The sequence below is a fragment of the Myotis brandtii genome, unplaced genomic scaffold (assembly GCF_000412655.1).
Source record: "Myotis brandtii unplaced genomic scaffold, ASM41265v1 scaffold82, whole genome shotgun sequence".
In the NCBI taxonomy this organism is placed as follows: Eukaryota; Metazoa; Chordata; class Mammalia; order Chiroptera; family Vespertilionidae; genus Myotis; species Myotis brandtii.
In genome coordinates this window covers 10,865,911-10,880,601 of record NW_005371324.1, presented here as the reverse complement: position 1 = coordinate 10,880,601, position 14,691 = coordinate 10,865,911, and positions in this window count along the sequence as shown.

Sequence of the window (14,691 nt, the reverse complement as noted above, 5' to 3'; positions counted from 1 at the left end):
GGGCCCTACAAAATTACCAACTTAAATATTAGCCCATTATATTTGATCAAACATTGAATTAACCAATACTGCCTTCGCAAGGCCATACCAGAGAATTTCATGGGCCTTATATAGCCCATGGGCCAGATGTTCCCCAACACTGATGTGGAGGATAACATTAAACAACACAATTTTACTTTTTAAAATATATATTTTTTATTGATTTCAGAGAGGGAGGAAGAGACACAGAGAGATGGAAACATCAATGATAAGAGAGAATCATTCATTGGCTGCCTCCTGCCCAGCCCCTACTGGGGATTGAGCCCACAACCTGGGCATGTGCCCTTGACCTGAATCGAACTTGGGACCCTTCAGTCCACAGGTCGATGCTCTATCCACTGAGCCAAAACGGCTAGGGCAGAAACAATTTTCTAATTATGAAAGTCCTAGATGGGGAAGAGAGGGAGAAGGGGACAGAGAGCTTATTTAAAAAAACAATGGCTTATAATTTCTTAAATTGTTAGAGATATCTGGACATCTCTTAACAGATCTTCTCTAAGACATATTATAGTAAAACTATCAAATATCAAGGACAAAAAAATATCTTGGAAACAATAAGAAAAGAAGCTTATAACTAATAAGGGAACCCCCATAAGGCTGAGAGAAGATTTCTCAGCATAAACCTTACACGCCAGGAAAGAGTGAATTGATATATTCTAAGTGCTGAGAGAGAAAAAAAAATATCAACGAAGAATATTCTATCCAGCAAAGTTGTCCTTCAGGTGAGATAGACCCTCAAAGAAAAGTTGATGGAGTTCATCACAATTATGAGAGCACCGAATCCTAACCACTAGACCACCAGGGAACCTGAGTTCATCATAATTAGACCTGCTTTATAGGAAATATTGAAAGGAGTTCTTCAAGTTGAAAATAAAGGACACAAATAGTTCAGCTGTTCAGTCTAATTAGCATATTATCTCTTTATTATATAGGATTATGTTTTATGTAAGTCTTATGGTAACCACAAAGCAAAAACCCACAGTAGATACACAAAAGATTAGAGAGGGATGATAATAAAGCATACCACTATGCAATATCATCAATTCACAAAGAAAAGTAGGGAGAGGAAGAAAGAAACAAGGCAATTACAAAACATCCAGAAAATGATTAATGAAATGGCAGTAATAAGTTCTTAGCTATCAAAAATTAATCCAAATGTAAATTGATTAAATTCTCCAATCAAAAGGCATAGAGTGGCTGAATGGATTTGCGTGTTTTTTTTTAAGACCAGCCTATATGCTGCCTACAAGAGACTCACTTCAGCTTTAAATACATATAGACTCAACATAAAGGGATGGAAAAATATATTTCATGAAAAATGAAGCAGGAGTACCTATACTTATATCTGAAGACTCAAAGTAAAGGGATGGAAAAACATAGTAAAGGGATGGGAAAACATAGTAAAGGGATGGGAAAACATATTTCATGCAAAATGAAGCAGAAATATCTATACTTATATATGAAAAATATAGACTTTAAGTCAAAAACTGTAACAAGAGATGGAAAAGGTTATTATAGAATGATAAAAGGGTCATTTGCCAAGAGGATATAACAATTATAAATATACATGTACTAAACATCAGAACAGCTAAATATCTTAAGCAAATAGTAATAGCTCTGAAGGGAGAAAACAACAATATAATAAAAGTAGGGAACTCAAATACCACACTTTCAACAATGAATAGATCACTCAGACAGAAAATCATTAAGGAAACATTATATTTAAACTATACTTATATAACAAATGAATCTAACAGATATTTACAGAGCATTCCATTCTACAGCAGCAGAATATATATTCTTCTAAGTGCACATGGAACATTTTTCAGGATAATTCATATGGTATGTCACAAACCAGTTCTTAGCAAATTTTTGAAAATTGAAATCATACCAGTGTCTTTACTGACCACAATGGTATGAAACTAGAAATCAATAACAGGAGGAAAATTGGAAAATTCACAAATATGTGGAAATCAAACAGAACACTCCTGAACAACCAATGGGTTAAAGAAGAAATCAAATAGAAACCAGAAACAATTTTTAAACACAAGTAAAAATGGAAACACAACATACCAAAACATATAGGATGCAACAACAACAATTCTAAAAGGAAGTGCACAGTGACAAATGCTATATTAAGAGCAGGAAATATATTTTTTAAAAAACTAACTTTACTTCAAGAAACTAGAAAATGAAGAAAAAACTAAGCCCAAAACAGGCAAAGGAAAGGAAATTATAAACATCGGAACAAAAATAAATGAAATAGAGACTAGAAAAACAACAGAAAGGATCAACAAAACTAAGAGTTGGCTTTTTAAAAAGATAAACAAAGTTGACAAATCAAGAAAAATAAAATAGAGAGGACTAAAAACACTGAATTCATAAATGAAAAAGAAGGCATTATGACATACCAGAGAAACACAAAGAATGATATGAGACAATTATGAACAGTTATAAGCCAACAAATAGGATAACCTAAAACAATAGAGAAATTCTAGAAACATATAATGGACCCAGATTGAAACATGAAGTGATAGAAAATCTGAATAGACCAATACCAAGCAAAGGAATTGAATCTGTAATAAAAAAATCTTTCAACATCCCTGGCCCATGTGGCTCAGTTGGTTGAAGTGACCTCCCATGCACCAAAAGGTGGTGGGTTCGATTCCAGTCAGGACACATGCCTAGGTTGTGGGTTCGATTCCCAGTTAGACGTTTGCAGGAGGCAACTGACCAATGTTTCTCTCACATTGAAGTGTTTCTCTCTCTCTCTCTCTCTCTCTCTCTCTCTCTCTCTCTCTCTCTCTCTCTCTCCCTTTCTCTCTAAAATCAATCAAAAATTCTTTCCACAAATAAAAGCCCAGGAACGGAAGGTTTTTCTGGTAATTGTACCATGCATTTAAAGAAGAATGAATGCTAATCATTTTCAAACTCTTCTAAAAGTAGAAGAGGAGTAAATACTTCCCAACTCATTTTACAAGGTCATGATTACCCTGATACCAAACTCAGATAAGGAATAAAGGCCAAAATCCCTGATGAATATAGATGCAAATATTCTCAGCAAAATACCAACAAATCAAATTTTAAAATAAGTTAAATAGGGTTATACACCATGATTAAGAGGGATTAATCTTTAGAATGCAAGTGTAGTTCAATATACTCAAATAAAAAATGTGATACACCACATAACTATAATTAAAAATAAAAATCATATAATTATCTCAATAGATGCAGAAAAAGCATTTGACAAACAATATCCTCCTTTCATGATTAAAGTCTCACAAAATAAGTATAAAAGGAATGTACCTGAACATTACAAAGGCAATATATGACAGGTCCACAGCTAAGATCATACTTAATAAAAGATTGGAAGTTTTGTTTCAAGATAAGAAACAAGACCAAAGTGTCCATTCTCACCACTACCTTAGGGCTGGAAGTCCTAACCAGAGCAATTAAGCAAAAAATGAAATAAAAGGCATGCAAATAGAAAAGGAAGAAGTAAAATTGTTTGTGTTTGCAGATGATCTGGTCTTCTACAGAAAAAATCCTGTTAGAAATGTTAGAACTAATCAATAAATTCAATCAGTATACAAAATCAGCATACAGAAATGAGTTGTGTTTCTAAAGATAACAATGAAATATTTGAAAAATATTCAGAAAACAATTTATTTACAATAGCATTAAGAAATATAAAATGCTTAGGAATAAATTTAAACAAGAAGCTAAAAGATCTGTACATTGAAAACTATAAGACTTTGATTAAAGAAATTGAAGAAGATATAAATAAATAAAAATATATCTCAAGTTTATGCATCAGAAAAGTTAATATTGTTAAAATATCTGTAATGCCCCAAGCATAGATTCAATGCAATCTCTATCAAAATTCCAATTATCATTTTTCACCAAAATAGAAAAACAATTCTAAAATTTGTATTTTTGTGTATAAAACCACAAAAGTTTCTAAAGAGCTAAAGCAATTGGAGAAAGAAGAAAAAAACTGGAGGTTTCATACTTCCTGATTCCAAACTATATTACAAAGCTATAGTAATCAAAACAGTATACACTGGCATAAAAATAGACACATAGATCAATGAAACAGAACTGATAGCACCACAATAAATCCTTCAATATATGGTCATTCATATTTGACAAGGGAGTCAAGAGGATTCCATGGAAAAAGGACAGTCTCTTAAATAAATGGTGTTAGGGAAACTGTATAATCACATGCAGAATGAAAGCATACCCTTATCTTATACTATACCCAAAAATTAACCCAAAGTGAATGAAAGACTTAAATTTAAACCTGAAACAGTAAAACCCCTAGAAGTAAACATAAGAAAAATCATCTTGACATTGATCTGGCAACACATTTTTTAATATGATACAAAAGCATAAGCAACAAAAGCAAAAAGAAAAAAATAGGACTACATCAAAATAAAAGGCTTTGCCACAGCAAAAGAAACAACAAAATGAAAATGCAACCTATGAAATAGAACATATTTGTAATCCATGTATCAATAAGGGATTGATATATGAAATATATAAATAACTCATGCAACTAAATAGCAAGTAAACAAACAATCCAATTAAAACATTGGCATAGGAACTGAATAGTCACTTTTTCAAAGAAAACATACAAATGGCCAATAGGAACATGGAAAGATGCTCAATGTTACTAACTAGAGGCCTGATGCATATTGTTGTGCAAGAGTAGGCTTTCCTTCCCCTGGCTGCTGGCACCAGCTTCCCTCTGGCATCCAGGGCCCAGGATTCCCTCCGGCTGGCAGGCACCAAGAAGCTAAAAGATCTGTACATTGAAAACTATAAGACTTTGATTAAAGAAATTGAAGAAGATATAAATAAATAAAAATATATCTCAAGTTTATGCATCAGAAAAGTTAATATTGTTAAAATATCTGTAATGCCCCAAGCATAGATTCAATGCAATCTCTATCAAAATTCCAATTATCATTTTTCACCAAAATAGAAAAAACAATTCTAAAATTTGTATTTTTGTGTATAAAACCACAAAAGTTTCTAAAGAGCTAAAGCAATTGGAAAAAGAAGAAAAAAACTGGAGGTGTCATACTTCCTAATTCCAAACTATATTACAAAGCTATAGTAATGAAAACAGTATACACTGGCATAAAAATAGACACATAGATCAATGAAACAGAACTGATAGCACCACAATAAGTCCTTCAATATATGGTTATTCATGTATATCTATAACTATATTTATATCTATATCTATATCTACATATCTATAGTACATATATATACATAGATATGAAGTTATATGTTATGTGTATATGTGTATATATATGCATTTATGTATATAAATATATCTATATGTGAATATTATTTAGCCAGGAGAAATAAGGAAATCCTGCCATTTGCAACAGCATGAATAGACCTGAGAGCCTAATGCTAAGTGAAATAATATAGACAGAGAAAGACAAATGCTGTATGATATCACTTGTATGTGGAATCTATAAAAGTGATGCTCATAGAAACAGAGTAGACTGGATGGTTGTTAGGGGCTGGAAGATTGAGAAAATGAGGAGATAGCAGTAAAAGGGTGCAAATTTCCAGTTGTAAGATACGTTCTGGGTCTCTAATTATGTCATAGTGACTACAGTTAACAATACCATATTATGTACCTGAAAATCTAAGAGATCTTTAATGTTCTCAGCAGAAAAAAAAAATGTAATTACTCAAAACTACCTGGTACTGGCACAATAACAGACATACAGACCAATGGAACAGAACAGAAAACCCAGAAATCAACCCTACTTGGACCCAGACTCACCCCCCTCCCTGCTCTGTTTGTCTGTGTAATTGATAAGGAGGAGCCCTTGGGGCTGCTTGAGTAGCTGAAGCTGCTGATGCTTCCAGGTCCCTGAGCAGGTGGGCATGTGATGTGTGATGCTCTGGTCTGATAGATGATCCCTGGCAAGCCAATCTTTTTTCTCCTGACAGAAGCAGGAAGATGACATGGGGATATGCTCTTGTAAAAGGATAACCGACTGTGTTGTGAGACCAAGAATGGCTTAGATCCAGTCCAGTCCAATGTTTAAGGCAGGCTCACTTTTTAGGCAGTGGATCTTGAAGAGAAGTCACATCTGTTTACAGCCATCCCTGGAGAAGACTGTATCCTGTGGATGATCATTAGCCCAGCTCAGGAATCTCATGTGCATGTGATTACCTGTATAAAATAAAGCATCAACGCCCTAACTGGTTTGGCTCAGTGGATGGAGCATTGGCCTGTGGACTGAAAGATTCCAGGTTCGATTCCGGTCAAGGGCATGTACCTTGGTTGCAGGCACATCCCCAGTAGGAGGCATGCAGGAGGCAGCTGACCAATGTTTCTCTCTCATCGATGTTTCTAACTCTCTATCCCTTTCCCTTCGTCTCTGTAAAAAATCAATAAAATATATATTTTTTAAAGAGCACAGCAAAAGAAACCAGCAACCAAACAACAAGAAAGCCCAGTGCATGGGAGAACATATTTGCCAATGCTATCTCCGATAAGGGTTTAATCTCCAACATTTATAGGGAACTCATACAACTTAACAAAAGGAAGATAAACAATCCAATCCAAAAAAAAAATGGACAAAGGACCTAAATAGACACTTTTCAAAATAGGACATACAGAAGGCCAAGAGACATATGAAAACATGCTCAAAGTCACTAATCATCTGAGAGATGCAAATCAAAACAACAATGATGTACCATCTCACACCTGTCAGACTGGCTATCATCAACAAATCAACAAACGACAAGTGCTGGCGAGGATGCAGAAAAAAAGGAACCCTCCTTTACTGCTGGTGGGAATGCAGACTGGTGCAGCCACTGTGGAAGATAGTATGGAGTTTCCTCAAAAATTTAAAAATGGAACTCCCATTTGACCCGGTAATCCCACTTCTAGGAATACATCCCAAGAAAACAGAAACACCAATCAGAAAGGATATATGCACCCCTATGTTCATAGCAGCACAATTTACAATAGCTAAGATTTGGAAACAGCCTAAATGCCCATCAGCAGATGAGTAGATTAGAAAACTGTGCTACATCTACACATGGAATACTACGCTGCTGTAAAAAAGAAGGAACTCTTACCAATTGCAACAGCATGGATGGAACTGGAGAGCATTATGCTAAGCAAAATAAGCCAGTCAGAGAAAGATAAATATCACATGATCTCACTCATTTGTGGAATAACATAAACTGATGAACAAAAATAGAACCAGAGTCATAGAAGCATCAAACAGACTGTCCAATCTATGAGGGAAGGTGGGGGTAAGGGAGTAAAAGATCAACCAAAGGACTTGTATGCATGCATATGAGCGTAACCAATGGACACAGACAGTGGGGGTGGGGGTGAGGGCATGTGCTGGTGGGCAGCTGAGAATGGGTCAAATGGGGGAAAAGGAGACTTATGTAATACTTTAAACAATAAAGAATTTTTTAAAAAATAGAAAAAAGGTAATTATATGAGGTAGTAAAAGTATTAACTAACCTAGTGTGGTAATCATTATTTATTATATAAGTGTATCAAATTATCTGTATACCTTACAAGTACACAGTGTTGTGTGTCAATTATATCTCAATAAAACTGAAAAAAAAATCTTCTTAAAAAAAAAAGAATTCCCAAAGATACCTTGAAGGATAATTACTAGCAAAAACTAGTTTTTGATGCTCCAAACTAGCTCCACCCTAGCACAAATCTCTCTCTAACTTTTATATTGACTTAAGCAAGAATTTAAAGGGAATAGGTTTGTTTTTGTTTTTTAAAGAAGGAGAATGCTACATTTTCTCCGTGCTAGTATTCCTCATTTCTTTTTCTACTGCAGCTTAAAATTATACTTCTGAAACCAGGATTTTGAAGGATCTTCTCACTTGGTTATAGTTAGTAACACACAAACTCTCCTAAAGCATCCTTAGGAACAAGCCAACCAAACTAGCTCAAATGGCACAGAAGCCTCCTCTGAAGGGTTATCCCCTTCTGTGCCCTTGTAATGGAGTTATGGCTTCCATAAAAACCTGGCATTCTCAATGAGGATATCAACACCAAGGTAGAGCCAACACCCAATCGCCTTATAGAGCCTCACATTTCAAGCTTTTAACAAATACTTTTAGCAGGATCAAGTTCATAGTGCTAAATATGCTCTATTGCTTCCATTCCCATGGAAACAGGCCCTATGTCACAACAGGAGTGTACACTCACTGCCTGATGGGGAAAAATGAAAAGAAAATCTTTGGCTAAAAAAATAAGAGCTCTTATTTGAGAAAAAAAAATCATAGTAGGAACAAGGAAGATATAGGAAACAACCAAAAATGATCTTTTCTTTCAAAAATTGTGTTTTCCAAAAAGGAAAAAAAAAATCTAGCTTGAAAGATGGAAATGACCTATTAGACACAAATTTAATAAGAAAATAATTTCCAGTGATGTCAGCTACTAAAGGCTGGAAGTTACTTTCAGGTCTAGTTATTCTTTTTTTTCTTTCTTTCTTTTTTTCAGAGCAAACTGCTTGTAAGGAAAACCATACTTAGTGTAGTAACCCACTTTTGAACTATTACACCAGCCTCCTAATTCTGCCTCTCCCCTTTTAATCTTGTCACTCACAACCTGTATTAACTCTCCTCACCCCCAAAAATAACATGAAAACTCTTTATCTGGCCTTCAAGTCTCTCCATATTCTGATTCTGAGCTCACTTAGTAACTTCAACCTTTAGCACTTCATTATATGCACCATCTGTGCAAGTCAAGTCAAAATGAGCTGTTTGGCTGTGCACACTGCTTGTTCATTTCTGCCAGCCATATTTTATTCTTGTTTTTCCTCTGAATTAAAAGTTCTAACCCTTTATCACCACAATTTCAAATTGTATCTATCCTTCAAGTCACTCATCAAATGTGGCTTCCATTTTGAAACCTTCCTTTCAATGCCTTTGCCATGAAAAATGTCCCTCGCATGGCTCCAAATGTCTAACCAGCTCATAAATATAAAACTCACTGTTTTGAATTGCCTTTATTTTTTAAACTTTTTTTCATTCATCACTAGACTGTAAGGCAGGATAAGAAATTTGAAAAAACAATGACTTACACATAATTAATGCTCAGTAACTATTACTTAAAGTAACAGGCAAGTAAAATGTTGAAAATTTTCATCTACATAAAAATTTAATCTAAGTGTATCAGATTCATGGGGGGGTACTTGATGTTGCATCAAATGAAATGGGATAATAACTCATTTGAAACATTCATATTTGATTCAGGGGAGTTTCATAGCCATGATGAGAATGATTGATGTTTTAATATTAAATAAAAAAGAAGAGTATATGCATAGAGGCTGTATTTTTACCCAAGTCACAGTGAAAATCACATATGAAGCTAGGATTAGAGCTGACAATTTTCAGGTCAACAGCTTCATCCACTCACCTTTACCTCTAAGAGGCCATTTCTAAGCTTCCAACAGAGTGATCCTGAACTCCCCCAAGCTACTGATTATTTTGTTTTGTTTTGTTTTTAACTTGAGGAAGTGCACATACTTCAATGTCACAACTGAAAACCATTCCCAGGAAAAGTCAGAGAACATGGAATCAGGCAACGAGTACTGCCATCATGGATTTATTTATTTATTTATATACTTACTGCTTGAGTGTGTATGAAATCATTAAAATTTTAATTTCATTTGATATTGGTTGGGAGGTTTATAGGATTCAAATATTCCATCACATTTCTCTAATGGAGATACAGACTTTAAACTTCAACTACTGGAAAATAAATAAATACTAAAAGGAAACAAATATTTGCCACCCTAAAGCTGCTTTTTGGGATATTGATTTTAAGCTGTTTATTAAGAAACAGGACTCAGAGGGAACCTTTTACCCACCCCATTTTCCTACCCAAGAGATTCCGACAAAGAAACCTACTTCAGGAAGAGATCTTAGGCTGTTGCCTTAGCCTAATTTGAATTAATTATTCTAAATACAGGGCTTCAGACAGGGGCTTGTTTGCTAGATACTACTGTGTCCAATTGTTTCTGAGCCTAGAAAAAAATTTCCTACCATGTATGTTCTGCTTTTTCTCAACTACCTATAAATTGCTCATTCTCACTTCTGAAATCAAAATCCCTGCTCCCCCATCTCCCTCCCACACACACCTTTTCTCCTTTGTCTAAAATGTCTTATATACCCAATGTTGCCTCACTGACTTTGGAATTTTCATGCCCATGTGGATTCTCCATGAGTATGTATGAAAACTTTGCTTTTCTGCTCTTAATCTATCTCTGTTAATTTGATTATTAGCCTATTCTAGAAGAACTTAGAAGGTGAGAGAAAAAGTATTAGTATTTTGTATCCCATACAATACTAAGGAAGAAATATTTTCTTATCAATATTGCCAGCATTTGGCCCTGCTCAGAGATAACTGATGGATGCAGGGTTATGTTTCTTCATAGTTTATTTATTTACTTTGCTATAATTTGGATGCCTTAAATTAATTAAAAGAACATAATTAATTTTTAGACTATTGGCTTAGGATCAGTTAAAAGGCCACTTAAGTACCTACAATTAGCAATTTATAACTGATAGCACCACTAAATTAAATAATATCCATTTTCCATGCCTATTGCCTTCAGTAACTTGATTATAACTTTTATTCTTGCTGCAAATGATCTGTTTAATGTATGCAAAGCCTGATAGAAAAAAATATATCTTTTAATGTAAATATGATCATATAACTAAGATTTTAACTCTAATAAGCATAAAGTGAGTCTTTGAGTTCATATAACTTGAAAATTACTTGTCAATCATATAAAAAAGAGCTAAAATCTAGGCCATCAGAGTAAATTGAGGACATGTGGTAGGCAGCTTCTGACCTAGTTCCCAACCATCCTTGCCCCTTGATATTCATACCCTTGTGTAATCCCCTTCCTTTGCACAGGTGTTGGAGCCAGTGACTGCTTCTGTTAGTGGTGAAACAGCACTAACCTTAACTCGTCAACCTTGGTACTTGAGTTCAGCAAAGAAAGAATTCAGAGCCAAGAAATGTAGATGATAAGAGAAAGTTGATTTAGAAAGTCACAGAGGTAGAAAAGGTGAGCCAGCAGGGCTGCATGGACTAAGGAAATGAGCCACAGAGGCAAAAGAAGGGCACTTGGAAAGTTGAAGAATGACAGCAAAGAAAACATGCCTGGGGGAAAAAAGAGGAGGGTTGTTATAGGCGTGCTCCAGAGAGAACATGCCTGGGGAAAGAAGAGGTTGGGGAAAGGTTCAGAATGAGAGAAAGAGAGAGAGAGAGAGAGAGAGAGAGAGAGAGAGAACACTCATGCACTGGGTCTTTCAACTTAAGGGCTTTTATCAGGAGGTCTCAGGGGAGGACCTCAATAGAATGTTCATCTTTCCAGGTGTGATTCCTCAGGATCATGGGTCATGGCCTCCACTGATTGGCTGCACCAGGGGTGGAGGGGGGGGGGGTTGTCATTAGTCATCAAAGCTGGTCCTGATGTCTTCCATGGCATTGATTTGTCTTGTTTTGCTACTATGGGAGTCATATGAAGCTATTCTCCTGCCCCCTTTGTGAGTAGGTCTACTTCATGTTATCACATGCCAGAGGAGGAAAGGTCAGGGGAGGGTCCAGTCCGCATGACCAGTGATATGCTAGGGGATAAAAGGTCACCCTGGGGGTGAGTCACCCTATAATTTTCTGTTGCTAGTCACCCAGGACTTTCTACCTTGGTGACCTTCCATACCTTGCTTATCACTTCTACTCTGCTCATGTCTGTCTAACTGCCCACTATAACACTTCTACTATATAGAATATGACAAAAATGATGAAATGACACTTCTGTGATTAGGTTGTTAAAATGCTATAACTTTCATGTTGCTAGAATTCTTTCTCTATTGCCTTCCTGAAATGCAGATTTGATTAAACTAGCTGCCATGTTGCAGAGGCCCACGTGATGAAGAACTGAAAGAGGCCTTCAGCTAATAACTAGCAAAGATTTGAGTCCTTCAATCCAATAATTCTCTAGGAACTGACTTTTGTCAACAACAATACAAGTGAGTCGAGGAAGCAGATGCTTTCCCAGTTGAGCTTAGAGATGACTACAGTCCTGACAACACCTTGACAACAGCTTGTGAGAAGCATTGAGACTGAACCCAGCTAGGACATGCCCATAATCCTGACCCACAGAAACTGTGAAATTATAAATGTGGTATTTTCAAGCAAATAAGTTTTGAAATATTTTGTTATACAACCGTAGATCACTAATACAGGGTGCAATAGGTTCCACAGATGTTGATTCTGAAGCTGAGCAGAAATAGTAACCTCAAATTATGCCACTTTGGGGTATTGGTTATTTTGGGCTGGTTCATTTTAATAAACAGCAGACACAGGAGATACTGTGAAAGCCAAGTACAAGTTACCCTCTGAAATAAGACATTTACATTTGTGAGAAAAATCTCCATCTGTAAGTGTATTTTCCTTGCTGAACCAAGTCTGTTTTTACTATCAAAGGAAAAGGTTTTGGGCTAAAATCTGCCCGATCTTATCTTTGGTTTTTGTGTTTCACTGGTAAACACCAATAACTGACTCTCCAGCCCAACACCCTTATTTTTAGCTGAAGGTGATATTTGAGATGATGACTTCAGCCATTTTGGTGAGTTACTCTGTGTTCTTAAGTCTCTCCTATTTATATAAAAGGTATTCATGTTATTAAAATGTCATTTGTGTTTCTCCTGCTAATCTGTCTTGTGTTAATTTGATTGTTACTCCAGCCAGGAGAACTGGAAGGGTAGAGGATGAACTTTCTTCCTTCAAAATCCCATCACTGAAACAGGGATATAATTCATGACCTAGACAAAATCAATCAGGATATTTTATACCTAGAAGCATAGTGACTGGCTTAGATTAGACATGTGACCTAAACTGGACATTCATAGTCACTGCACAGAATGCTGACGGACATGCTTAAGGACAAGCTGATGGCATCTTGGACCCTCAAAGAGAGACAACCTTACAATGGATTTGAGCCAAAGTGACAGAAATAAATTTGGTCCTTGATTGCATTACTAGACACTAGATCAAACCTTGCTTGAAACTAGCATAGCTCTGGGTATTTTAGCTAACTGAAATATTGTTCCTGGTGGAAGTAGGGTTCTTCCACAGAGTCATGAGAAAAGAATTTCAGGGACCCACGCATGGAAGGATGAAGTGTAGTGGTAAGATTTATTGGAGAAAAGCAAAGGACTGCCCCCAGGTGCTCAGTGTCTCAAACATGACCAGATGGCTCAGCTCTGTCTGGCTATGGAATAAGTCTGGACCTGGAGCTGCAAGCCTGCACTTGTCCTCACCAAGCCCACACGGACCAGGGCCCCAAGATGCAGAACTTCTCTGTGTCTCATTTTCCCATCTGCACGTTCACCACCACAGCTGCATTTAGGCCGTGACCAGTCCTGCACTTGGACCCAAGCTTGGGCTTGCCCTTGGGCTCATGCAGCTACCAGACTCACAAAGTTGCTACAGAGAGAGAGAGCAGGGTGAATGAAGGGGCAAACAAAGAATCTCAGGCCTTTGTTAAGCTTTGATTATATTATCTTGGGTTTAGGAAAGAGCATGGTTTCTTTAAACTAACCAATATCTTCCCTGGCTCGTCACAGGCTTGTGCTGGGCCCTCTCCACTATCCAATTCTTTTCCTTGATCTTCTGGGGTTCTGTGTCCCTTATCCAATACAATCCTTCTCCCAGGCTAGCCACCTCCCCTTTATGGTCACCTTTTCAATTCCTATTGCACATACCTCAAAGTAGAAGGACCTCCCCCTGCACCACTGGCTTTTACTGAGCTTAGGCCTAGCAAAGGAATTTCATCTTTATTGGTTCTCCCTCCCCCTGGTAATCCATGGAAAGAGGCCAGTTGCCCCCTGGGGATATTGGAAAGCCAGTTCTTCCTGCCCACTCCTGCTGGCACTGGATTAAGTCCCTAGATGGAGGATGTGGCTGTCTCCTGGGAGCCAATGAATGATGCAACTTCCTAGAGTATCAGGCTTAATTTCTGAATCAGCTCCCTAGCAGATAAGGCTTAATAACTATGCCATTTGCCCCCTTCCTTTATTAATACTAACTAGCTACCTACAGTAACAATATTATTATTAAATTCCGGTTGAATTGAGTTGGCTGATAATTAGCAGAATTAAAATTATGCTAAATAGTATAACTCCCACATTTTTCATATAATCAAATAATTCAAATTAAGCATTTTAAAAGACACTAAAGAGAACCCTGAACCTTTTTCAATTAAGTGATAAAATATATCTCCCATAACAGTGACAGTCATAAAAGCATATATTATAACCAAATATTGATATATGATAATTGAACTCAAATGAACTGCAATGAAAATAATATAAACAATTCAAGGAAATATCAACACCATTTAATTGTATTATGATTCGCTTTGTAATAATTAAACATCAAAGTCAATACATATAAAAGGGTACTTCTGAAGCAGGAGCATAAAGTGCCTCAAAGCCAACTTTGTTTGAAGATAAGTTGTAAAGTCTACTAAATAGAAAATAAAAATGCCCCCTGTGTAAAAATGCTTGGAAATTGAATGAAAGTTTAATAGCTTTCAAACTGTATAAACTGTT